At 42.3% G+C, this 25,284-nt stretch overlaps 1 protein-coding gene and 1 long non-coding RNA gene across 5 annotated transcripts in view; one reads left to right on the top strand and one right to left on the bottom strand.

Moving 5' to 3' along the window:
• PDE1A (phosphodiesterase 1A) overlaps nucleotides 1-25,284 on the bottom strand; it is a 278,238-nt gene that overhangs the window by 147,803 nt on the left and 105,151 nt on the right. The gene's annotated exons all lie outside the window — the stretch shown is intronic.
• On the top strand, nucleotides 12,140-20,468 carry LOC311607041. The gene is made up of 3 exons (XR_014782515.1): nucleotides 12,140-12,220; nucleotides 17,463-17,626; nucleotides 18,691-20,468. It is a non-coding gene; the product is annotated as an uncharacterized lncRNA (long non-coding RNA).

Consider the following 25,284-nt stretch of genomic DNA (forward strand, 5'->3'; position numbering starts at 1 on the left):
GAAAAGGCTTTTTATTCCTTTATTTGATCTGTGGTACCAGGAATAAAGCCCAGCCTGGAAGCACGGCAGACAAGCACTTTACCACTGCTTTCTGTCCCTGCTCAGCTGGATTCCTATGAAAACAAGTAATGACGAAGGCTGAAGACTACACCAATCTGTGGGCGTAAGGACAAACATTTATAGATTTTTGTCAGCGTTGTGTTGGTTTAGGAAGTTAGTGGTCATAGGTTGTCCTCCACCAGGCATGACTTCATTAACACTAACTAGTTAGCTAGGTTCCAGCACCAGCCATGCTTTCCTCCTTGTTAAATGGGTCATAAGTCTAGTTAGTTAGCGCCATGATACAGCTGCCACTATTGCACTCTTGCTGGTTGTTGGCGTGGATCGTGGGTGTCATGGCTGGGTAGGACTGTTGGTTGACTCCCTCCTTTGCAAGCTGGCCTGGTGCCTTCTAGTCATGAAAGCTAGTCCTCAGAGAGGACGCATTCAGTCAGTTCTAAATCATGGGTCCCTGGGCCTTATGTGTGAAGTGCATCGTGTCCTCAGTAATAGGGACTAAAATTCCACCTCTTAGGGTAACCAAAAGCAATGGTAATAGGCTGTATATTCTGGGAGACTATTAGACAACATTGACCAATAATTCAGAAGGAGGCCTCTCATGTCTGGGGTCGGGATTTTTGTTAAGTGGTTTTGGCTCTTGAAGGAACATGGTCACTTTGGGAGGAAAAGTATAAACGAGGACATGCTTTTCACAACATTTAAGTCTTAGATGGGAAAGGGCAGCCTGGGAACTCAGAGGGGAAGGTAGGAAGATTGACTCCCAGGCTCCCATGGTGCAGGGGCCTCCTACTTTTTCAAGTGCTACAGTTTCTAGTCAAGGAGAGACTGGCGGCTAAGCTATTGGCCCAGCAGCAGGAAGTGGTTCACGGACGGAACCTGGAACATTAGTGCAGCAGTTTTTCATGTTCTCACTTTGTGAAGGGTGGTGAGACAGTGTGAGCAGGCTCCATGCAGAAGCACGACTGGGGTCCTGTTTTGCTTAGCGGTCTAGCACTTCCTTCAAACCAGTATGAGAGTTTGTGTATTCGTTGTATGAAATCAAAGAAATGACACGATTTAGAGACTTAGTTAAAGGAGGAAGGCTTTCACCCAGGTCTTTGGATGGAAGAAAAATTCATAATCACAGTAAGAACCCCTGAGAATTACAGTGCTGTCGTCAGCCACAGGGCAAAAGAAGAGCTGCATATGCCTGTCCCACGTTAAAACAAAAGACAGGTGACACGATGTCAAATAATGATAGTTAATGATAAAGAGACAAACTCTGCAGTGCACACAGGATAGAAGGGACTCCCAGGGGATTATTGGGCTAAAACTGGGAGTCCCAGAAAACTGGCACAAGATGGCTAACATCTTTTCCTTTAAATCTTAAATTTATGTTCATTTTCCTTTTATTTTCAAATGTATCCATAAAGAATGTGGTGGCCAACATTTTAATAACAACCATGCAACATATTTTATGTCTATGCAAATTAGAGAAAACCAAACAAAATAAAATTACATACTTCAAAGGTATTGCTTTCTACTAGGTCAGAGCAGAAAGATAACGCAGTGGATGCATGGCGTGTTAGAAAGCATCACAGGGTGCTGGAAAACCATGGAGAACAAGGACCACAACAGTGGTAAGTAGGACAGCAGCGAGAGCTGGAACTTAGACTTGAGGGAGATTTAAGAAAAAGGAGTAACATGGATAGCTGAGAAAATAGTGTCCTTCACAGAAGGAATGGCACACGTGAACGCTCCATGTACAGGCTGGGCTCTATGTATTTAGGAGCGATCCAACTGTGAAAGGCATTCCAGAACACACTGGATACAGGATTTTAGAAGCATAGAGCTCTAACAAACTCACACAGTTATGACATGAGGCAGCTCACGAGTTCTGTAGGAGAGAGGAGGAGAGAGGGAGAGAGAGAAGGAGAGAGAGAAAGAGGGGGAGAGAGACAGAGAGAGAGAGGGAGAGAGAAAGAGGGGGAGAGAGAGAGATAGAGAGAGAGAGAAAGGGAGAGAGAGAGGGAGGAGGAAGAGGGAGAGAGAGGGAGGGAGGGAGAGAGAGAGAAAAAGAGAGAGGAGAGAGAGAAGGAGGAAGAGGGAAAAAGAAAGGGAGGGAGGGAGGGAGGGAGAGAGAAGAGAGAGAGAGAGAGAGAGAGAGAGAGAGAGAGAGAGAGAGAGAGAGAGAGAGAGCATTCACTGCATCTAGAAGTAAGCATGGACATAGGACTTTGGAAACAACTGGTATATGCAGTAGATGCCATCTTTTTGTGTCAGTGAATAATTGGCTGTTTTGTCTTAATAGGAAGCAACACACATGTCGATTTTTAGTGACTAACGAAATGTACAAGCTTCATATCACAAGTCTGTATGATTTTTGTCAGTCTTAAAATTTTAACAGGGTCTGAGCTTCATAAAACTGTCTGACGTAACAAACTTAATGAATAAAAGTAACAACACATACTTTTCAGAAGTGACACATAGGCTAAAAGTAATTTCACAGGAGCGTGCGGTATTGGCCAGAATCTAGTGTTTGCCGGTGATAGGATAAAGAGAGCAAAGGCCTGGGCTGTTTTGAAACTGGGTGGTGCCCGTGGGCAGTGTTGTGGCACTGGTCAGTGTTGTGGCACTGGTCAGTGTTGTGGCACTGGTCAGTGTTGTGGCACTAGTCAGTGTTGTGGCACTAGTCAGTGTTGTGGCAGTGGTCAGTGTTGTGGCACTGGTCAGTGTTGTGGTACTGGTCAGTGTTGTGGCACTGGTCAGTGTTGTGGCACTGGTCAGTGTTGTGGTACTGGTCAGTGTTGTGGCACTGGTCAGTGTTGTGGCACTGGTCAGTGTTGTGGCACTGGTCAGTGTTGTGGCACTGGTCAGTGTTGTGACACTGGTCAGTGTTGTGGCACTGGTCAGTGTTGTGGCACTGGTCAGTGTTGTGGCACTGGTCAGTGTTATGATACTGGTCAGTGTTGTGGCACTAGTCAGTGTTGTGGTACTGGTCAGTGTTGTGGCACTAGTCAGTGTTGTGGTACTGGTCAGTGTTGTGGCACTAGTCAGTGTTGTGGGTCTGGTCAGTGTTGTGGGTCTGGTCAGTGTTGTGGCACTAGTCAGTGTTGTGGCACTAGTCAGTGTTGTAGCACTGGTCAGTGTTGTGGCACTGGTCAGTGTTGTGGTACTAGTCAGTGTTGTGGCACTGGTCAGTGTTGTGGCACTGGTCAGTGTTGTGATACTGGTCAGTGTTGTGGCACTGGTCAGTGTTGTGGCACTGGTCAGTGTTGTGGTACTGGTCAGTGTTGTGGCACTGGTCAGTGTTGTGGCATTAGTCAATGTTGTGGCACTGGTCAGTGTTGTGGCACTAGTCATTGTTGTGGCACTAGTCAATGTTGTGGTACTGGTCAGTGTTGTGTTACTAGGCAGTGTTGTGGCACTGGTCAGTGTTGTGGCAGTGGTCAGTGTTGTGGCACTGGTCAGTGTTGTGGCACTGGTCAGTGTTGTGGCACTAGTCAGTGTTGTGGTATTAGTCAGTGTTGTGGCACTGGTCAGTGTTGTGGCACTGGTCAGTGTTGTGGCACTGGTCAGTGTTGTGGTACTAGTCAGTGTTGTGGCACTGGTCAGTGTGTGGCACTAGTCAGTGTTGTGGCACTGGTCAGTGTTGTGGCACTGGTCAGTGTTGTGGCACTGGTCAGTGTTGTGGCACTGGTCAGTGTTGTGGTACTGGTCAGTGTTGTGGCACTGGTCAGTGTTGTGGTACTAGTCAGTGTTGTGGCACTGGTCAGTGTTGTGGCATTAGTCAATGTTGTGGCACTGGTCAGTGTTGTGGCACTAGTCAATGTTGTGGTACTGGTCAGTGTTGTGTTACTAGGCAGTGTTGTGGCACTGGTCAGTGTTGTGGCAGTGGTCAGTGTTGTGGCACTGGTCAGTGTTGTGGCACTGGTCAGTGTTGTGGCACTAGTCAGTGTTGTGGTATTAGTCAGTGTTGTGGCAATGGTCAGTGTTGTGGCACTGGTCAGTGTTGTGGCACTGGTCAGTGTTGTGGCACTAGTCAGTGTTGTGGTATTAGTCAGTGTTGTGGCACTGGTCAGTGTTGTGGTACTGGTCAGTGTTGTGGCACTGGTCAGTGTTGTGGCACTAGTCAGTGTTGTGGCACTGGTCAGTGTTGTGATACTGGTCAGCTTTGTGGCACTAGTCAGTGTTGTGGTACTGGTCAGTGTTGTGGCACTAGTCAGTGTTGTGGTACTGGTCAGTGTTGTGGCACTAGTCAGTGTTGTGGGTCTGGTCAGTGTTGTGGGTCTGGTCAGTGTTGTGGCACTAGTCAGTGTTGTAGCACTGGTCAGTGTTGTGGTACTGGTCAGTGTTGTGGCACTAGTCAGTGTTGTGGCACTGGTCAGTGTTGTGGCACTGGTCAGTGTTGTGGCACTGGTCAGTGTTGTGGTACTGGTCAGTGTTGTGGTACTGGTCAGTGTTGTGGCACTATTCAGTGTTGTGGCACTGGTCAGTGTTGTGGCACTGGTCAGTGTTGTGGCACTGGTCAGTGTTGTGGCACTGGTCAGTGTTGTGGCACTGGTCAGTGTTGTGGCACTGGTCAGTGTTGTGGCACTGGTCAGTGTTGTGGCACTGGTCTTGTGGCACTGGTCAGTGTTGTGGCACTGGTCAGTGTTGTGGCACTGGTCAGTGTTGTGGCACTGGTCAGTGTTGTGGCACTGGTCAGTGTTGTGGCACTGGTCAGTGTTGTGGCACTGGTCAGTGTTGTGGCACTGGTCAGTGTTGTGGCACTAGTCAGTGTTGTGGCACTGGTCAGTGTTGTGATACTGGTCAGCTTTGTGGCACTAGTCAGTGTTGTGGTACTGGTCAGTGTTGTGGCACTAGTCAGTGTTGTGGTACTGGTCAGTGTTGTGGCACTAGTCAGTGTTGTGGGTCTGGTCAGTGTTGTGGGTCTGGTCAGTGTTGTGGCACTAGTCAGTGTTGTGGCACTAGTCACTGTTGTAGCACTGGTCAGTGTTATGGCACTGGTCAGTGTTGTGGTACTAGTCAGTGTTGTGGCACTATTCAGTGTTGTGGCACTGGTCAGTGTTGTGGCACTGGTCAGTGTTGTGGCACTGGTCAGTGTTGTGGTACTGGTCAGTGTTGTGGCACTATTCAGTGTTGTGGCACTGGTCAGTGTTGTGGCACTGGTCAGTGTTGTGGCACTGGTCAGTGTTGTGGTACTGGTCAGTGTTGTGGCACTGGTCAGTGTTGTGGCACTAGTCAGTGTTGTGGCACTGGTCAGTGTTGTGGCACTGGTCAGTGTTGTGGCACTGGTCAGTGTTGTGATACTGGTCAGTGTTGTGGCACTAGTCAGTGTTGTGGCACTAGTCAGTGTTGTGGTACTGGTCAGTGTTGTGGCACTGGTCAGTGTTGTGGCACTGGTCAGTGTTGTGGCACTGGTCAGTGTTGTGGCACTGGTAAGTGTTGTGGTACTGGTCAGTGTTGTGGCACTGGTCAGTGTTGTGGCACTGGTCAGTGTTGTGGCACTGGTCAGTGTTGTGGCACTAGTCAGTGTTGTGGCACTGGTCAGTGTTGTGATACTGGTCAGCTTTGTGGCACTAGTCAGTGTTGTGGTACTGGTCAGTGTTGTGGCACTAGTCAGTGTTGTGGTACTGGTCAGTGTTGTGGCACTAGTCAGTGTTGTGGGTCTGGTCAGTGTTGTGGGTCTGGTCAGTGTTGTGGCACTAGTCAGTGTTGTGGCACTAGTCACTGTTGTAGCACTGGTCAGTGTTGTGGCACTGGTCAGTGTTGTGGCACTGGTCAGTGTTGTGGCACTGGTCAGTGTTGTGGCACTGGTCAGTGTTGTGGCACTGGTCAGTGTTGTGGCACTAGTCAGTGTTGTGGTACTGGTCAGTGTTGTGGCACTGGTCAGTGTTGTGGTACTGGTCAGTGTTGTGGCACTGGTCAGTGTTGTGGCACTAGTCAATGTTGTGGCACTGGTCAGTGTTGTGGCACTAGTCATTGTTGTGGCACTAGTCAATGTTGTGGTACTGGTCAGTGTTGTTTTACTAGGCAGTGTTGTGGCACTGGTCAGTGTTGTGGCAGTGGTCAGTGTTGTGGCAATGGTCAGTGTTGTGGCACTGGTCAGTGTTGTGGCACTGGTCAGTGTGCCCTGCTCCTCTCCATCCCTCTATCCCTGCGTCACCTCTCCAACTGCATGGCAGACTCCTTGTAAGCACTCAAAGCCTCTCCTTCAGCCCTAGGAGCTGGTTCTAAGTTTCAGTTAGACGCCACTGAGAACCTAAATGTATGCCTCAGATTTCCTGACAACTCTCCAAGTACCCTCAGGTGTCTTTCTTTCCTTGGTGTCCCCAGAGCAGACCCCTTGAAAAGAGGGGTGCTCACTTGTGACTGGTGCTTTTCTCCTGTCTTCCTTACTGATCTAAATTGTCCTATCATGGGCGCTAAAAGCTACACAGTACTGTGTCCTGGCTGTTAGCTCTCTATCAGGCCTAAGTCAAACTTGTGATAAAGATGAATCATGCATGTAGTCTGATGAACAAATAAAGTAATGTGACTTTAGATGAAAGTATACTGGAGCTACAGTTTTTCTTTTTAATTAGTGAAGACATTTTTACTTTGTTTTTATTCACTTTGGCTTGAAATGGGGTATTTTAAGTAAATTCCTATCAGTTTAGAGTCTGTTTACACGTGTGAAGAAAGGCCAGGCTTCCAGCACATGTGAAAGCCCTTAGCAGGGTCCTGCCTGAAAGATCATGAATAGGGGTCCCTCCCCTATGACTGTTCCTGAGGGGGATTACCTCCCCCTGTATATGCTCATAAGGCATCAAGTCTCTTCTTTAACACAGCTCCAGTGCTCTTAACCTACCTTCAGCCCTGAGGATTGACGTGACTGAGAGGGGCAAACATGTGTCTAAGCATGGTCAATGCAGGATTCGTGTGGTGGAGAGAGGCAGACATGTGTCTAAGCATGTTTAACACAGAATTCGTGTAGTGTGGTCCTCCAATCCCTCCTGCATCCTGTTTCAGAAATAGTAACATCTCATCTTTGCCCTTTTAGTTCTTGCTTTATGTTTTTGTTCAGTCCAATAAAAGATGATGCAAATACTTTATTTTGGGGTTGTGAATCTTTCTTTGCTTTGATTCTCAAGAAATTTGGGTTATTAATATGTCTGGAGGCTACCATTGCCTCAGTGGAATTTCCCGTGTGACAGCGTCTCAGATTAGGCTCCTATCTGTTTGAAAAAAATATTATCATGGTGCAATCATACTAATCAATAAGACAAGACAAGCCTTTCCCTAACCCTAATTGTTATCAGTCTTGGTTTAACCTAACATAGTATTGCCAAACTATATTAGAGCACTCTGTTGTTGTGTTAAGCAAAACCTTACTCTGAGTCCTTTGTTAGGAATCTTGCCCCTTGCTGGAAGTGATTGTACATAACTCTGAATTTTTTTAAAGGAAGTTCACTCCTTACAGGAAGTGCTTATACATAGCTCTGAGATTTCAGGACAGCCTCACACCAAAATGTGCCTAACTTTCTCTTAACTTTCATTTCTGTCCCCCTGTTGTATATCCTTTAGTGTTATCCTAAGTAATAACAAATAAATATTTCAATTTTTGTTCTTCTTCATAAAGAACTGATTTTAAAACTAGAGGAATCATAAGTTTTTACCTCATATAGAATGTGGTCTTTAAAACATATATATGTTCACATATATATTTATATACATATATAATATATATGTATGTATGACTCATAAGTGTCGGGAGTTACTGTATTAGGTTGAACCATATGAGATCGATGTGTTTTTTAATCTAGAACAGACAGATATTGATGACTTCATATAATTAAACAATCACTATCCAGGGGTCTCTCTTTAAAAACTCTTTAACTCTTAGCTTTGCCAATATCTTATTTAAGACCTCCATGTTTTCATCAGCTCTTACAAGGCATCATCCATCACTGGACAATGTTAACACATTGAAAGCTCTTCCTCCTATCTTGAACAAAAGTCTTTATTACTGTCTTGGGTCTATGGCGATGACTTTGTATTCTTCATCTTGCCAGCCACAACATACTGAGAGTGAAGCAGAACACACAGTGATTGTGCAGGGATTAGGGACAAACTGAGAAAATGGCAAACATAAGACACGACTAATCTCCTATGGGGTCACCATGAATATGCACAATTCCTCTTTTATAGACTACACTTTGACCTAGTGGATTATTTACCTTAGTTGTTTCCTCATGCACTCACAAAATCGAGGACAACTTTGCTCTTCAGTGTGCTTTCTGCTGGCATGACAGTAAGTCTATATACTTAATATAAATAGACTAATGTTAACAAAATTCAATCAGCTTCTAAAATGCAAAACCGACCAACTATAAGACATAGGGGAGTGCATGCGCTGTAGGCTATTCTGGGCTGCAAATCTCTGCTCCCTTTTCACATTGTCCTGTTTTCTTTACTCCCATAAGGGTCTTGACTCTCAGTAACAGAATTAATCGTGCCTAAACTTCTCAGTTTCTCTTTTTACAACATGCTGATCCATCCCAGAATCCTTTGGATTGAAGCTATGGAAAATATCTGTTTCAGCCAATTAATTAGACATCTGTTCCCCGCTTTTCATTACCCTCCATGTGGCTGAAGTCAAACTATGAGAAGATGCCCAGAGCTAATCCGAAATATGCCATCCCGTTCTCCTTTGTACACAATAGGTACAAAAATTGGTAGTCCAGGTCTCTATGTTAACCACGCCCCGCACCTGTCACCCTGACAGATGTTGGAAAGTTCTACTTCCGGCAGGGTGCAGGAATGTGCCTCCTAATTGCTAAGAAACATTTATCTGGGAAAAAATAATAACAGTTGCATTTAGTGACATGTTGTTGAAAGATGAACATGAATTGTAAGAAGTTGTGATTATAGTATAGGAGCTGACCTCCTCAAAGCCACTTTCCTATGCAGGGTTTAAAGTTTAATAATCTCTTATGTATCTTAGGCTATTTTAGGGTTTTTAAGTTTCTGTAGAGACCATTCCAGAAGTTTAAGAGTTAAGGAGTTTGTCACAGACATGAAATGATTAAAATTCATATAACCAATTTGCAGATTGTAGGTTGACTCACACAAGTAAAATGTCAATTTAAAAAAATAGACAGAATGAGGGGTGTGTTTCCCACCGTTTATGGAGGTTAGATGACATTTTTGTTATAGTCAAATCTGAAATTACATTGATCTATTAGCTTTGATTTGCCTATTGTTTCCCCTAAAGCTTATGACATTGCTTTAATCACCCTAAACCATGTCTATATAATAACGATCTTACGTACCTCTTTGGTGTAGTCTCATAAAATAATCTTATACTTTACACCCATTAATTTAAAAGCCTATTGTTCTATATTTGTAGAAAGGAGTTCAGTGTTAATAGAGTTTTAAAATTACTGTGATTATGAAAAGGATGCAGAGAATAAGAAATTACAAGTTCATTTCACATTACTAGACATCATGAACATGAAGTGCCAGTCTATTTATGTGCAGCTTTATTTGGGAATGTTCTCTTCCCCCTTCAATAGTGTGTTGCTTCCCCAAGACTTTTTGGGTTACTATGGCATCTTTATTGGCTTCAGCTAATGTTCTTGAGTCCACTGATGTTCAATTGTGACATGTTTTGACTAGTTAACTTGGCAGTCATGGTTCGTATGGAGCTAAGAGAGTAGATCTTTGAGCTATCAGAGTGGTCCCGAAATAAACTGAGCCTCATTGTCTCAAGCTCACATTAAGTCATTGTGAGCTTTATTACATGACAAGATAGCCATAAATCTTGACATAACATTGTAAGCAATAAAAGCAGCTTTCAAGTGCCTCTGGCTATCTTTCTTCACATTATCACTGGTCTCTATGGAAAAAGAAAACTTGCTTGCTACTTTGAGTCAAAATATTTAATAGTTCATAACATTTGCAAGCTATAAAAATGAGCAAGTTTGTTTTATTGTTTCCTATGGGAAAGACAAAAAAATGCATACGGAATCTGGGTGTGAATATTAAGTCTCTTTAAGGTCAACAACTTCAATCCTTGCAACTTTTTTGCTTTGTTTTTGTTTGGTTGGTTTTGATTTTTCAAGACAGGGAATCTCTGTGTAGCCCTGGCTCTCCTGGACTCACTTTGTAGACCAGGCTGGCCTGGAACTCACGGAGATCCACCTGCATCTGCCTCCCAAGTGCTAGGATTACAGGCATGTGCCACCGCCCCCTGTTTCTTGTCACTGTTTTTATTATGACTAGAATCAGATATAAGTTGCCCAAGGATGTAAGTATGTGCCATCTTCAGCAATGAGGTCTTATCATCAAGGTCTAGAGTATTAGCAAGGACAGTGGCAGGAGACTACGATGTGTGGAAGGAGGCAGTATGTGGGGCCCCAGGGACCAAAACCTCCAAAAAAGATACCCCAATACCATAGGCATTGAAAGACTATGTGTCTGGGGGAGGCATTGTCCCTGGTTGTAGGGGAATACCTTTTAAATTCCCTTTACGTATGTTAAAAAAAAGCCTCTACAAACAGAGATTTTCATGTGGCTGCTTCAAAGAAGGAAGGTATTTACTGTTAGCTGTCCCTCCACACTCCTTTTATCCTGCCAGTCTTCCTCCATCCCGTTTAACCCTTCCCGTTCCATCATTGCCTGTCCATCCATCACACAGTCTATGTTATATACCATTTCCCTTGAATTGCCCTCCTGGCTCCTTGTTTTCTTGCTTCTCTGAATACTCCAACTTAAACACTCTTATCTACAGATTCAGAGCCAGCGTGCACATGTAAAAGAGAACAAAGGCACATATTGTGGCTTTTGTCTTTCTGGGTCCAGGTTACCTCTAAGTTGGTGCTGTTTAGCTCTTGTGGTGCTGGAAGGCTCTGTTCCTGCTGCCATGGGAGAAAAGGAATTAACAGCCTTACCCAACCGTGAGTGCTGCACACTTCAGTAATACCTAACTGGCAAATACGCCCCCTGGCTCAATAGTGAAACGACTATTGTGGGGGTCACCGACTACTTTCTAATTTGACTTAAAGGCTCATGCACAAGGTGGAGCCCAGGCCTGGTTCCACCAACTGGCCCGGAACCACACGGATTGCTAGGTCCTGGGCCATAGCGTACAACCTACCAACTTCCACTCTGCTAAAAGGGCACAGATTACATTCTTATAGTTTTACCCGTACATCACTGTTCCTCTCCACCTTAACCAGGGACGTTTCATTTCGTAGTACATGCCAATTAATACAGAGACCTACAACAATCAATATGCAGAGAATGAGAGTCTGCTATAAATCAGACATCTATATAACGCCCCTCTGTCAAAGGATCAAGAATCTTCACCGCTGAGGGAACAGAATGAATGTAAGATCCAGGGACAGTAGACATCTGGACTGAAACAGTATTTGCCACACGTGACGGGGCTGTCTCACATATACACTCACAGTGTCCGTGACTGCCTGCACCAACTCTGCACACGGTCGAGCCAGCCAAAGCATCCAGCATGCCTGGGGAGGTGCTCATGAACTCCCATGCCTAGCTGTGGAGCTGTTGACAACTGATGGGTGCTGGGGAAAGCATCTGTTTGCTTCAGGTGTGTGGTCTTGGAGAGGCTGTCCATGCTCCAGGTGATGGCCCTACACCTGTATACAGGAAGGCAGGGCAGCCAGAGGGCTTAAAACAGAGCACACGCAGGTGGAAGGGAAAAATGCTTGGGGGATAGAGGAAGGATTGGAGGAGATACTATGGCAGGAGTAGATTTGTTCCAAATCCATATGCATATATGAAATTCTCAGTCAAATACTTATCATAAACAAAGATGCTTTGCTCTCTGAGTCATAGGGTATAAAGAGAATTTTATAAAATACAAATTGCACATTTTCTCATCATGGTTTCTGCAGTATTTTTTTCTTTATTTCGAATTTAAAAGAGTGAAAAACAAAATGAAAACGTCTATTATATAACAGGGAGACATTTGAATACATTTTAAAAAGATTAGGATTGTTTTCCCAGAAAAAAATCAGTGGACTGAAACTGGAGAGACTCCTAGCTCCCTGGGTGCTGGGCTTTCCTCACCTTTCACAGAAGAATCTGGACAAGTTAATGCAAGAAAGACAACCCAGGCAGGAAACTGAGCATGGTAGCGCACAGAGCTCGTGGATTGCTCGGGGTAAGCTTTTAAAAATCCAATTGTTCTTTAATATTTGAAAATGTTAATTAAAATAGTACCAATGTATTTTGCTCACAGTGTAGTGTGTGGTTTTTAAAGTACATATGAGAATGAACTTGATGTTATTTGTCTCATCCTATTTCTTCTTTCATCTTTTTTCAAAATAAATCACTTTAAGGAGGTGTAATCAACATACAAAAAGCTGTGTGCTAAATGTGTTTTCTAAGTTTCAGGGGACAGATATGCACATGGGCCATGATCAACACTCTCTCTTGCATGCTTTCTTTTAATCAGTGGAAATTAAAAATACACAATAAAGGAGAAAAGTTTTATAATCTTGCAAAGGTTTTGGATTTTTTAATTAATTGCTTTGGACAAAGACTCACTAGGTAGCCCATGGTGGCCTGGAACTCATTGTGCATCCTGGGCCACCTTCAAAATCACGGTCATCTCATCTCTGCCTCTGAAGTGTTAGAAATGTGGGCTCGCCACTCCCTATAGCTACGAAAGTATTTTAAACAAATTTAGCACCACTTTCCCACTTTACCCTCCAGTACATGCCATTAGCAAGTAGCACTGTCCCCATAACATTTCCTACTGCAGCATTACAATCAACTGCTTAACATCACCAAATACCTAGTTCATGGTCAAACTTTATGATTTTCCTCATTGTTTAGTTTTAATAATAGCCTTAGAACCTTCCCCTAGAACATCCAGCCACATCTATTAACCTGTAACAGTTCCTTGTCGCTTCCATTCCTTTGTACTTAGGATATTTTCTTGTTGAAGAAACTATGCCGTTTGCCTACAGGAAGGCCAGAAGTTCAGGTCTGGTTTTCTCTTTCTTATCCTGCCTGTCTCCTCTCTCTTACGGAAGACTAAACTGAAACCAGGAGATAATAAGTGACTCACTGTTGTTGCATAACCAAGTCACAGACAAGCAGGGCTGGAACTCAGCTTCCCTGTTCCCGAGCAGAGAGCCTTATATAGTATGACAAGGGGGAACAGCGAGGAGGTGATCGCAAGGTGACAATTTGATCTGAGAGCCTATTGGATTGTCTAGCTGAGGAACCTTGGCCACTCTACCCCCAGGAAAGGAGGTTGATGAAATTTGCCTTGAAAGGTTGAAGATCGTTAAGAATTAAAATACAAGCTAGATATGATGGCACATGCCTATTGTCCCAGCACTTTGAGGCTAAAGCATCTCTAGTTTAAAGCAAGCCTGGATTTACACAGCAAGACCCTGTATGAAAGGCAAAGGGAAAATGGATAAAATATAGGAAATTCCATTTTTGTTCATTACTCACATTTACTATATAGTAGCTACTTATAAATCACTTAAACTTTGTCTCTGGAAAACAACATACTAGGGTTTGGGATTTATTTTTGTTGTCGTTCTTTAATTTGTTTGGTGTGCATGCACATATATGTTGGGGGGGGGGGCCTGAGTTCTGTATGTGCACTTGCACACTGTAGGCATGAGCCTATGAAGGCCCAACACTGACATTAGGAGTGTTCTTTGAGGCAGAGTCTCTCCATTGAATCTGGAGCTCACTGTTTCAGGTACTCTAGCTGGCCAACTGGTTCCAGGATCCCTGGGCTCTGACTATTGAGAAATGACATCACAAGCATGAAGACGTGCCCAGAAGGCATGTACATATGTGCTGGTGCACTCTGGGCCTCACACTTGTAAGTCAAATGCTTTATCTGCTGGGCTGAACCATCTTCTGTACCCAAGCACACCAGTTTTGATCTCATATGCTTTTTTATATTTTGGATCTTCAACTGGTCTAGGCATGACAAGTCAGACTCAGATAATGAATTATTTGAGTAGTCACCAAATCACATTTTAAGCCCAGTGTTTCCTGCATTGTTGGTCTGTCCAGTGTTGTAAGTGGGCTGTCAAAATCTTCTACTATTGTGTTATGATCTAACCCTGCTTTTGTGTCTGCTGATATTTGCTCTATAGATTTGGTTGCTGTGGTGTTGGGTTCAGCTGCCTTCCAACTGTTGTTTAGTTTCTTGATGAATTAATGTCTCTCTTGTTGCATACTTTATTTATAAGCAGTTTTCTACTTAAAGTCCATTTTATTCTATAACTGTGTAACTACCCTCTCCCTCTCTTTGGTTCCCACATGCATGGATATCTCTTTCTAGCCTTTCAAGGACACAATCTTGGTTAGACTGGAAAAGAGGGGTCTATTTGCTATCTCACTGCATGGGGAACACAGCTAGTAAAATTTATTGCTGAAAGAATGGATATTTCATGCACTCACTAATAGGACGTGTTAGGTGGTTAGGTGATATACATGCTAGTTAGCACTAGTCATTCTATGATACATACATAGATCAGAGTTTTACCTTTGTTCTATATATACAGACCATTATTGTTTCCCAATTACAAATCAACGCTTACTAAATTGTCAGTGTGTGTCTGTGTGTGTGAATGTGTGTCTGTGTGTCTGTGTGTGTGTAGGTGTCACAGTACAGACAAAAGATAATCCTTAGGTTTCATTTATCTTCTTCCACTGTGTGCTCAAAGGGATCAAATTCAGGCCATTAGGCCTGAGCATCCAGTGAGTGTCTTTACCCTCTGAGTCAAGCTGCCGACCCTCGTTAATTCTTTTGAATGTTAAATTAAGGAGAAGCTATTATCACCATGGTTCCCAACTTTTTACCTTAGATGTGATCCATCTCAGCAAGTCTGATTTGGCAAAAAACATTAGGACCCCCTTCTACCTCCAAATTCCATCTCTAACCTGAGTGTATTTCAAAGGACTTCATCTGTGTACCAAATACCGTGACCTCATTTTCTACTTTAGAAACTGAGACAAGGCACAAAGCTATTAAGATCACCTTCTCAGTACACATTTTATACAGTGGTTTACTAATACACATGCTTAGCAACTGTCTGTTTTATTACAGTCCACCTAAAATTTTAGTATATAAAATAAAATTAAGTTCAGTCTACTTAAAATAAAACAGTTTAATGTCTGTAAAGGTGTCTGTCATAAGAATGAATGCCCCTTTCCACACCAATGAGCATTTGTTAGAAGTGGAGATGGTGCCTAATAGCAGCTCCATCTTACCGAGAGGAACTTACGTGGTTCTCTGGAGTGTTCTAAAAACAAAGGGTGAACAGCATTTCACAGAGGAATGATTAGCAATGATGAATCTCAACATCCCAGTCAAGAAAAATGAGAAGAAAATCGGGCTTAGGGCATGAAATTTCCTAAGACCTTAGAGTAACTCCCTTGCTAGAGAAAGGACAAAAATGTACATTGCAGTAGCATAAAAGTGAACTGGGAAGGAGGAGTAAGAGATAATAAAATGAAATTAGATGCATGACAGATAAAAGGTAGAAATGAAGCATCTACTTCAGACAGAAATAAGTGAAGAAAAACAAGGTTATGTTTTCTTCAATATAAGAAAAAGTGGGTAGATGGTGGTGCCTTGCTGATGAATTTTGAGGTTGAAGTAGATGGCGGATTCAGAATTCCTGAGAAGTTTCAGTTGACAACTTGCTGGAGCTTGGGTTGAGCATTTGTGAAAAGTAGAAAGGAAATTCAGGAGCTGGTGAATGTCAAAGGCACTGATGGGAGTGAATTCAAACAAACAAAGACTGGACATTTGTTTTGTTGTTTTAAGGATGACTGGAATGTTAATTAGCTTCTTGTTTGCTGCGGACAAAAACTGCAGGGAGAAAGTCAATTTCCTGTAGGAAGGATTATATTTTGGCTCATGGTTTCAGAAGTATCAGCTCATGCTTAGCGGAGAGGAGAGAAAGAAGCAGCAAAGAGTAGAGGGGAGAGGAGAGTAGAGGAGGGGAGGGGAGGGGAGGGGAGGGGACTGGAGGGGAGAGGAGGGGAGGGGAGGGGAGGGGAGGGGAGGGGAGGGGAGGGGAGGGGAGGGGAGAGGAGGGGAGGGGAGAGGAGAGGAGAGGAGAGGAGAGGGGAGAGGAACATAAAGAAGGAAGATAGAGAAGGAATGGAAGGATGGAGGGAGAGCAAGGGGGAGGAGGAGAGGGTGGAGGAAAGCAGAGATGCTCTGAAAGGCTCACCTTGTAACAGAAAATGAAATGAAAGAAACTGACTCATAGGGGATGACTTAACATGTCTGAGAAATACAGACCCTTATGCTTTCTCAGAGGTCGGCTGGGCAGAAAGTCTTTGTCTATGCAAAGCAGCAGCTGGGTGACCTGCAGCATAATGTCACATAAGCCTAAAATCACCTAGGAACATCAGAACACAAGTTCTAAGAAAAGATTGGAAAGTAATTATAAAATAAGTATTATAAACATTTTAAAATAGAGATATAATTTTTATTGAATTACTCTTTTAATGTAAGAATCAGTTCCTAGTTAAAATCAAGGTCTTGCCAACTTTTGTTATGTTAAAAGAAGAAAAATGGGTGAAATTTCCCCAAGAAACTTTTACCTTGACTTGTTTTGTTGTTGTTGTTTGTTTGTTTGTTGTTTGGTAACTATCTAGTGTCCTGAGATAAAACCTTTTTCTGGTAAGATTTTATAATTACAGCACTGTAGGATCTGACAAAGGAAAACAATTTCATAGAGAGAAAGGACAGAATTTAAGAATATATGTACGAGAAACTATTTCCCAAGAGAATATGACAAAGAAACGTTATTAACAAAACAAGAAAAGAAACGTTGCTATCCACATGACTGTACTGAGGCAGCAAGTCATACGCAAACTCCTGGGACTAGAGAGGCATTTCTAAGTGGAGAAGAACAAAAAATAATCAACGTTAATGGCCTTCAACTCACAATCAGTTAGTATTCGCTGAACATTTGGTAAATGATAATAGAGAAATGTTAGATCAATTTCTAAAATACTAAGCTTCTTTAAAAAAAAAAACTTAATTAGCTAAGTAAGTCATCCTAATCCAAAATGAACTAGCAATCCAATATAGCTTACATTCTTTTCACATGCATTTTACATGTATCACCTTGAACCTCATAAAGACTGACACATGAGCTGCATGATGAACATTATGAAAACATGATGTCCACACAGAAAGATGTACTCTCCCCCCTAGGCCACAAAACATAAAAGTTAAAGCAGGATGCATCAAAGACTGAGCAATAAATAACAAATAACATTCATTTATAAAGTAAAATACAGAAAAATACTTTGTGACCACAGCATAGCCATGAAGTTGTCAAAAACACCAGCCATCTGCATTTATATTCTGCTGTCATCTGAATGTGAAATGTCTCCTACAGGCCTCCGTGTTTGACTATTTGCTCCACAGGAGACGGTGCTCTGTGTGGACATCGTGGAACCCCTAAGTTACAGATGGAGCCTCACTGGTGGATCCACATGGGTACACATCTCCAGGTTCACCTCCTGGCCTTCCCAGTCACTCTCAGCTTCCTAACTCACTCAGGTTTGAGCAAGCTGCTGCTGCACAGTTCTAAGCTGTCCACACTCCTCAGACACATACCAATCCCTGAGCCATTCCTACTGCCAAATTGGGCTGCAGCACTCCAGCTATGGGAGAGAATAGACCCTTCCTCTCTTCTAAATTAAAAGAAATGTAGTTGGAGGCAAACATAAACCTCTTCCAGTTTCACTAGCCACAGTGAGAGTAATTAGAAAGAACTGTTCACGTTATATTTAGCATCATTTGCAGGTTACTCTCCTATAATTTAATAGTACTCAACACTTTAATGAGTTTCAATTGACAGCCAATGAAGAGCAAAGACAAAGGCTACCCGACAGGCCTCAGACACCATGTGCTGTGCCAATCAAAGGCTCAGTCGTCAATATTTCTAGTCTCACCTCCAACCAGAATAACATCATTATAATTTTGTTATTATCATTTTATTAAAATATCTTATTATATACTTAAACATTGTTCGCATCATTCTGACTTTATTATATCCTCATCTCCACCACAACACACTTAGACTTTCAGGACACCTACGAGCCCAGCAGAGCGGTGGCGTTTCTCTCTGTATAACTGACCATAGGCCACTGGAAAAATGAGGATCTCTCTGTATAACTGACCATAGGCCACTGGAAAATGAAGATGCAAAAGAAACAGAGTTAAGTATCACTGATACTTAGTTTTTTTAATTTAAAACAACTCCATCTTTATCACTGGCATAAAAATGACTCAAAACTTGTGAAACTCGCTGAATCTTTGTGATAAATACCACATTCTATTCCAGCATCAATTTGTCTTCACTATCTTCTGCCCAACAATCTAAACTAAACATGAGGTATCTTAACGTTCTCTGAAAGAAAATCCCATCCTATATTAAAATCTGTGTTTCATGCCAAATGAGTTCATGTGGTGAAATAATGGCATAATTATACAAAATGAATTCAGGAAATACATCACACATGTCCTAAAATGTTAAGAGGCAGATATTAGGTGTGAGTCTTTTTTAACATTATGTTCCGTGCTGGCACAAATTACACATACTAAGATTTTTTTTCCCCTAGATGAAGCTGTTGTGGGTCCAGAGCTACTGATGCAGATCATGAGACGGCGCAGACCTTGTTGACATGAGCTGTACAGATACTTTGCGTCAAGCTCAGAAATTTACAAAGTCCCAGCTGTTCAAATGTCGGCTAGAAGCAAGGGATTGGATGCATTCCATCTGGCTGAACTTTAACAGTATAAACAAGAATAAGACAGCAGTCACAGGCAAGAACTTTGCATGACTGAATAATCCTCAAATGTAGGGGAAGAAGGCATCTTCCTGTAAGGCCGGAGCAGAAGGAAATGCAGTGACAGAACAGAAAACGAGAGCGAAACATCAGCAGGGTTATCCTTTACCTCATTATCCACCTAAAGTAGCCCTGCATTTAATTATGCACTATTCCTTCTTCCCCAAAGTGAGCATGTGCCATGGCTGGCCAGCTTGGTCCCAAGGGTAGGAGTGACTTTACAAGAAGGATATCTTTTCTATGCTATTCACCCACGATGGTCCAGGGTGAATAAAGCAAATGAACACTTCACTTTAAAGCAATTCACAGGCAAAGCTGGAGACTCTGAGCCACTATCAGGGTGATGCTTCCAAGTGTGACAGGTGGGCAGGGCCAAAGGCTTCATTCCTTATTTTCTCCCTTCACTCTCCTGGGTGCCTTTTATTGCACTCTTTTTTCTACCATGCCTCTTGAGTAGCTTCGTCTCTGACCTGCCTCCCCAGAGAGTTCATTTCAGAAATCTCTGCTCTCCAGACTTCCCCAGTCTTATCCTCCCATGTTCAAACAGAATAAATACTTCCCTCCATCCACTCATGGCCGTCTGATGGAGCTTGTTCCTTTTGTGAACAGTGGCTCATGTGCTGGGTAGCAAATAAAATAATTACTTAACAACTATCTCAAAAGAATAGTTTGGAAAAATTTAAAAAATCTATATTCCAAGTAGTATTCCTTCTATCCTCAATTTTCTATTTCCAGTAATCATGTTTCTTTTTAATTAGGAACATTTTTCTTTATCTTTGATGTGCTTAAGTGTAATTAATGATTCATTTCCTAGAGTAATCAGAACTTAGGGCAACTGAGTATAAGCAAAGATGATAGGGCATCGTGGCCAAGATGAGTCGCCATACAAAGAATACTCAGAGTTACACCAGTGCCCCCTAGAGGAGAGAAGGCACACACAGGACATTGCTCCTGTTGACTGCACAATGCCACTAACTGGAGCAGGTGCTGTGACTGTGGCTGAGCCAAAACAGCCAAATTCGCTAGACACTAATAATGATCTCGGAGCACACAGCACCTAAAATTGGTCAGGACAAGTGTATAGTCTAATTATAGAATCTGTTACAGCAGCCTTATTCATAATAGCCAGAACACGGAAACAACCTAAGTGTCCCTCAGCAGAAGAATGGATAAAGAAATTGTGGTACATTTGAACTGTGGAATACTACTCAGCTATTAAAGAACAAGGATTTCCCGAAATTTGTGGACAAATGGATTGAACTAGAAATGATCATAATGAGTGACTTCACCCAGAAGCAGAAAGAATCAAGTGGTATATACTCACTTATATCTAGACACTAGCCCAAGGGGCATGTCCCATGAAAGTCTTCACTTACCAGGAAAGTGAGACAGAGGGAAGGACATCCTATTGGGACTCTAGGTGAGAGAAGCATGAGAGAATAGGGAAATAGAAGGATTCAGAGGGTCCTAGAAACCTACAAGAAGAACATTATCAAGGGCGCATCTGGGCCCAGGGGTCCTGCTCAAACTATGACACCAGCCAAGGACAATATGGGCAGTAAACTTTGAACCCCTACCCAGATCTAGCCAATATACAGGACTTTCTTCACAGTTGAGTGAAGAGTGGGGTCTGACTTTCACACAAACTCTGGTGCCCCATATTTGACCACATCCCCTGGATGGGGAGGCCTGGTGGCACTCAGAAGAAGGATAGCAGGCTACCAAGAAGAGACTTGATACCCTATGAGCATATACAGGGGGAGGAGGTCCCCCTCAGTCACAGACATAGGGGAGGGGAGTAAGGGGAAAGTGGGAGGGAGGGAGGAATGGGAGGATACAAGGGATGGGCTAATAATTGAGATGTAATATGAATAAATTAATAAAATACTTTTAAAAGTTATTTTTTAAAAAGTATCTGTTCATTGTCATTATGATACTATGATCGCTTTTCCACTCGTGTTTCTCAGGAGAACTGTAGCTACTGGAGTTCTAACATCAATCCGCCCTTTGCCCAGGACTGTGTTGAGATGGGAGCCTTTCCCATCAGCTCAGACAGGGAAACTGATGCATTAGTTGTTAGAACAGATGAGACCAGAATGTGGTGTGGCACATTCATTAGTGAATAGTCTTGTGGTTCTTGGGGTGATGACACACAGCCCTCATAAATGCCCTTCAGAGGTGTGTCATATATAAACAATGAGTCGTTTGTAACAACCACATTGCGTTTCTTTGCTCTCAGAGAATGGCCATTTATATGTTTTAATGTTAACGATAGACAATAATCATTGATTTTGGACAATAGGTTTCACTAGCCTCTTGCCACCCATTTCTGTAGCAATTCTTATCTGTACATTTATGCTATGTAGATGAGCTGGAGCTTTGACAATAATAAGCCAACCATCAATACTAGCAGCCTTCAAGACTGTTTATAACCTAAGCATCACAAACAATGCAGAGTTAAAACATGCAGTGACCTATATTTGTCTTCTTACACAAAGGGTATCTAAAACAGGGTTGCTTAGTTGGTTTTTTTTTTTTATTTTAACAAATACTTCTTATTTCCCCAAAATTGCAAAAAAAATTATATTTTGAATTATCCCTCTTACAATGCATGCCATCACATTTTTATTTTACTTCATTTTCGACAAGCTGAAAAGTGAACCCGGATTTAATTTTCCTCCCACTGATACCACTAAAACTTGGCATTTTAAAATATTTATTGGCTGTTTGATCTTTTGGGAATCCTTATCCATGTCTCTGAACACGCTTCCACTGCACCGTGTACCTCTTTCACCATGATCCAATGAAGACTCGGTGTCCTCAACACGAAGCCAGTGTTAACATAGCTCGATTACAAGGTTTTCCCTAATTTTTTCCAAGCGCTTTCTACAGTCATCAACCTCTGTCCCATGGTAACAGTATATTCCCCCGTCTTGGCATACAGTTCTGTAGAATGAGAAAAACAGGTCCATCTGCCTTACAGTAATTTCAAGAGAAACCCCGTAAGGACACTGCTTCAGGATAATGGGCCTTTGCATGCAGCCCAGGACGCATCTTCCAGCTCCCACAAGTGCCTGTCACCACCCAGCCCCTTACACACTGCAACACTGGTCACCCTTTCAAATGGCCCTTGGGGGACTTTTCTCATTATAAGGTATGAGAAGATGTAATATTTTTTTCACTTTAAAAAAAAAAAAAGAAACTTTTAAGGCCAGAAGAGAAAGTAAAATTTCGCCTTACAGATTGAACACCGTGAAGGGGTGCACAGACTGAAGAAAAAGATTTTTTTTTTTTATGAGCCAGCTAGGAGCAAAACAAGGGAAAGTCGCTTTCTGGTATGAGTGATAGGCCGTGCTATGTCGAGTGACCAGATCTGAAGCTGCCACAGAAGCTCCTTTCAAAATATTAAATGGAGATTGCAACCTTTGACCTTTGTTAAAATGTCAGAGTATTCTGTCCCTCTGACTTCTACCCCAGGGAAATTTTATTATTTAATTAACAAGCCTGTTTTTGTTGTTGCAGCTGCTGTTGTTGTTATAAATTAAAGGTTCTCTATCTCCTTCACGGCTCTTCTACACAGAAAAAAATAAATGGTAGATTTCAATTTTGGCTACCAGTTATAGAAATTTTTAAAAAAGGGTTTCTTATGCATCACAGTCGACAAAAAATAAATAAGTAAATAAATAAATAAATAAATAAATAAATGTGCCTTGAAACATTCATGATGAACAGGAAATTGCAGAGGTAATTCCATGATGCACAAAGGCTAAAGTTCAGAAAGCCCCAACCTGGTGACTCCATCCTCACCTACTTCTCGTGGGTAGTCTTTGCATAAGGCACTGGGGACAAGTAGAGCAATGGCTGGGGGAAATTCATGACGGGCCACACTCCCATGGGGACAGCTCCACTTTGTTTTCCTAATTGTCATTCTAGGACGATCCTTTCTCCACTTAAATGTAAATAGAAAATTAAATTTTCTTTTACCAGAAAATTTTAAATCTAATTTTTTTTTTTTGCAGAAATTCATTTGAGTTTGTTCAAGGTCCTACTATACAGATGAAAAGATCTTAAATATAACCTGAAATATTCTAGTTTTTATAGCATATAAAACTATATAGTGATCAGAAGTTATTAGCATTTTGACCGATTTTTATTCAATTAATTGACATTTTTTTAAAGACCCTCAGTGCTTTTATTTATAAATAAAACTAAAGATTCCTTAATATGAAGTTGGATTTCTGCAATATCTTTACCAGACCTACTTTAAAAAACAAAAACAAAAACAAAACAAAACAAAGAACTTTTCATTTGATAGTTTTGGACCTAAAACCTAAGCAAGGTAGAGGACCTGAAAAATGTGCAGAAGTCAGAGAATGGGCGTGTGTGGCTCCGAGTAGATATGAGTTTGAGGTCAGCCTTCAGATTACAGCATAGGAAGACTCTGGGAGTGGGGAGGGGGAGGAGGAGGAGGAGGAGGAGGAGGAGGAGGAGGAGGAGGAGGAGGAGGAGGAGAAGGAGGAGGAGGAGGAGGAAGGGGAGGGACTAAAGGATTACTAGTGAGGCATTCGAGGTTTGATATTTCTTAATGAGTATCCACGCAGACAGCCGCAGAGCACTAACAGGTGAGTGCTCTCCTAGGAGTCAAAGCCTACTCCTATAGAGGTGACCCTCACCCTCCAACCCCACAACGCCCTCTGCAGCAAACAAGCAACAAGCGATGAGGAAGAAATGGGGAGTGAGACAGCCAGACAGCCAAGAAAGCTGTGCAGACATCAGAAAGTGCTTGAGGAGACCGGCTTGCAGAAACTAGGACAGAATATCCTGAAATGTTCTGAGAGACCACGAACTACTTCACAGTCACAGAAGCCCAGTCATTGCAAGGGAGTAGATGAATCCCAACGAGTCCGGTTTTAAGGAGATCTCCTCCTAGAGCCGCGCGTGTACCTGACAACTGCCGAATCGCTGCTCTCAGGCCGGTAAAGCTGGCCTTTACCTTCAGTGAGAACAGGCGACTTAGTAGCCACAACCACCTGCATGCCCCTTCCTCACCGAGAAAATGCCTTTTTTCTTACAGAGCCTAGTTCCCATCTTCCTTCAAGGGCAAGTTCCTAGGAAGTCTTTGTTGATTCTTCCGCTCAGAGGCTGCTCTTCCATGCCACTGAGAGAGCAGTGCCTCCCAGTAGCCACGCCTCTGCCTCTCTCCTATCTTGCTGTCTCCCACTGGAGAATTTAGGGATATTTATTAATAGTAATTAATAAATTAGCTGGTTCAAATTTCCCGAGAGCAGTTGCCTCACCGTCAAGCATCTGAATCTATGTCATTCATTTGTTAGACCAACCAGAGAACCAGGGAGAAGCAAAGCCTTCCCGACCCTTCGACGTCTGTATCCATGAACGATGGCAGCGTGGCTCACACAACAGGAGACACCACGTGCAGCCCACAGCCAAGCAGCCTGCCATTCTAAGTGCAGAAAGTAGGGAAAATTAGTCTCAACCTATGAATTGATTTCTGTATGCTGTCCATGCAGCTGGTGTGTAGCTAAAGACATGAAGTAGACACCTTCGGCGTCCATCCGTTCTGACATGCAAGATTCCCTAATCAACCCCAATACAGCTCCTGCCGTGTCCTTAGAAAAATTAAGCACGCTGGGTATGCTATTTTTGTATTAAAGAGCACGGCAATGAAATTCTTTAGCAAATCTGTAGAACGCACATAATGAGTTGGAGCCACTGAGCAGACAGGCGTGAAGACACGTTACAAAACAACACTTTGTTCCCTCGGGCTTTTTACTTCCTTTAGATTCTTACTGGCCTTTCCCACCTTTCCCTCAAATGTACTCACTCAATTAAAATTAGTATAATTAAGATCTTGAAAAAACTGAGGCCAGTGTTTAAATTTAGAACTTTCTTTTTTATTTAAAAGATATTGAATCTGATTGTGTATTTTAATTTTGGAAGTTCATCTATGACTCATTTTCTTACTTTCAGACATATGATAACAATGCCATTTGCATATTTCATGCCATGCCTATATGTAAACTCTTGACATACACAATGCCAATCTAATTGATTTCAAGAACTTACATTCAGAAGATAAAAACTGATGATTTATATTCATATAATAATAATGCCATTTGCATATTCCTTTTCATGACTCTTTTTCTATAAGTAAACTGTTGGCATTACAATGCCAATCTAATTGATTTCAGGAACTTAAATTTAGAAGATAAAAATTAATGATCTGTGTTCAATTCATATCCCCATATGTGTAATTATTATATTAATAATATCCACATATATTATGAAATTGACTTAAAATAACACTGAAGATAATTTTATATTATTTTGGCCAACCATCATGGAAGA

Source organism: Acomys minous, assembly GCF_964271855.1.
Source record: "Acomys minous genome assembly, chromosome: 10".
NCBI lineage: Eukaryota > Metazoa > Chordata > Mammalia > Rodentia > Muridae > Acomys > Acomys minous.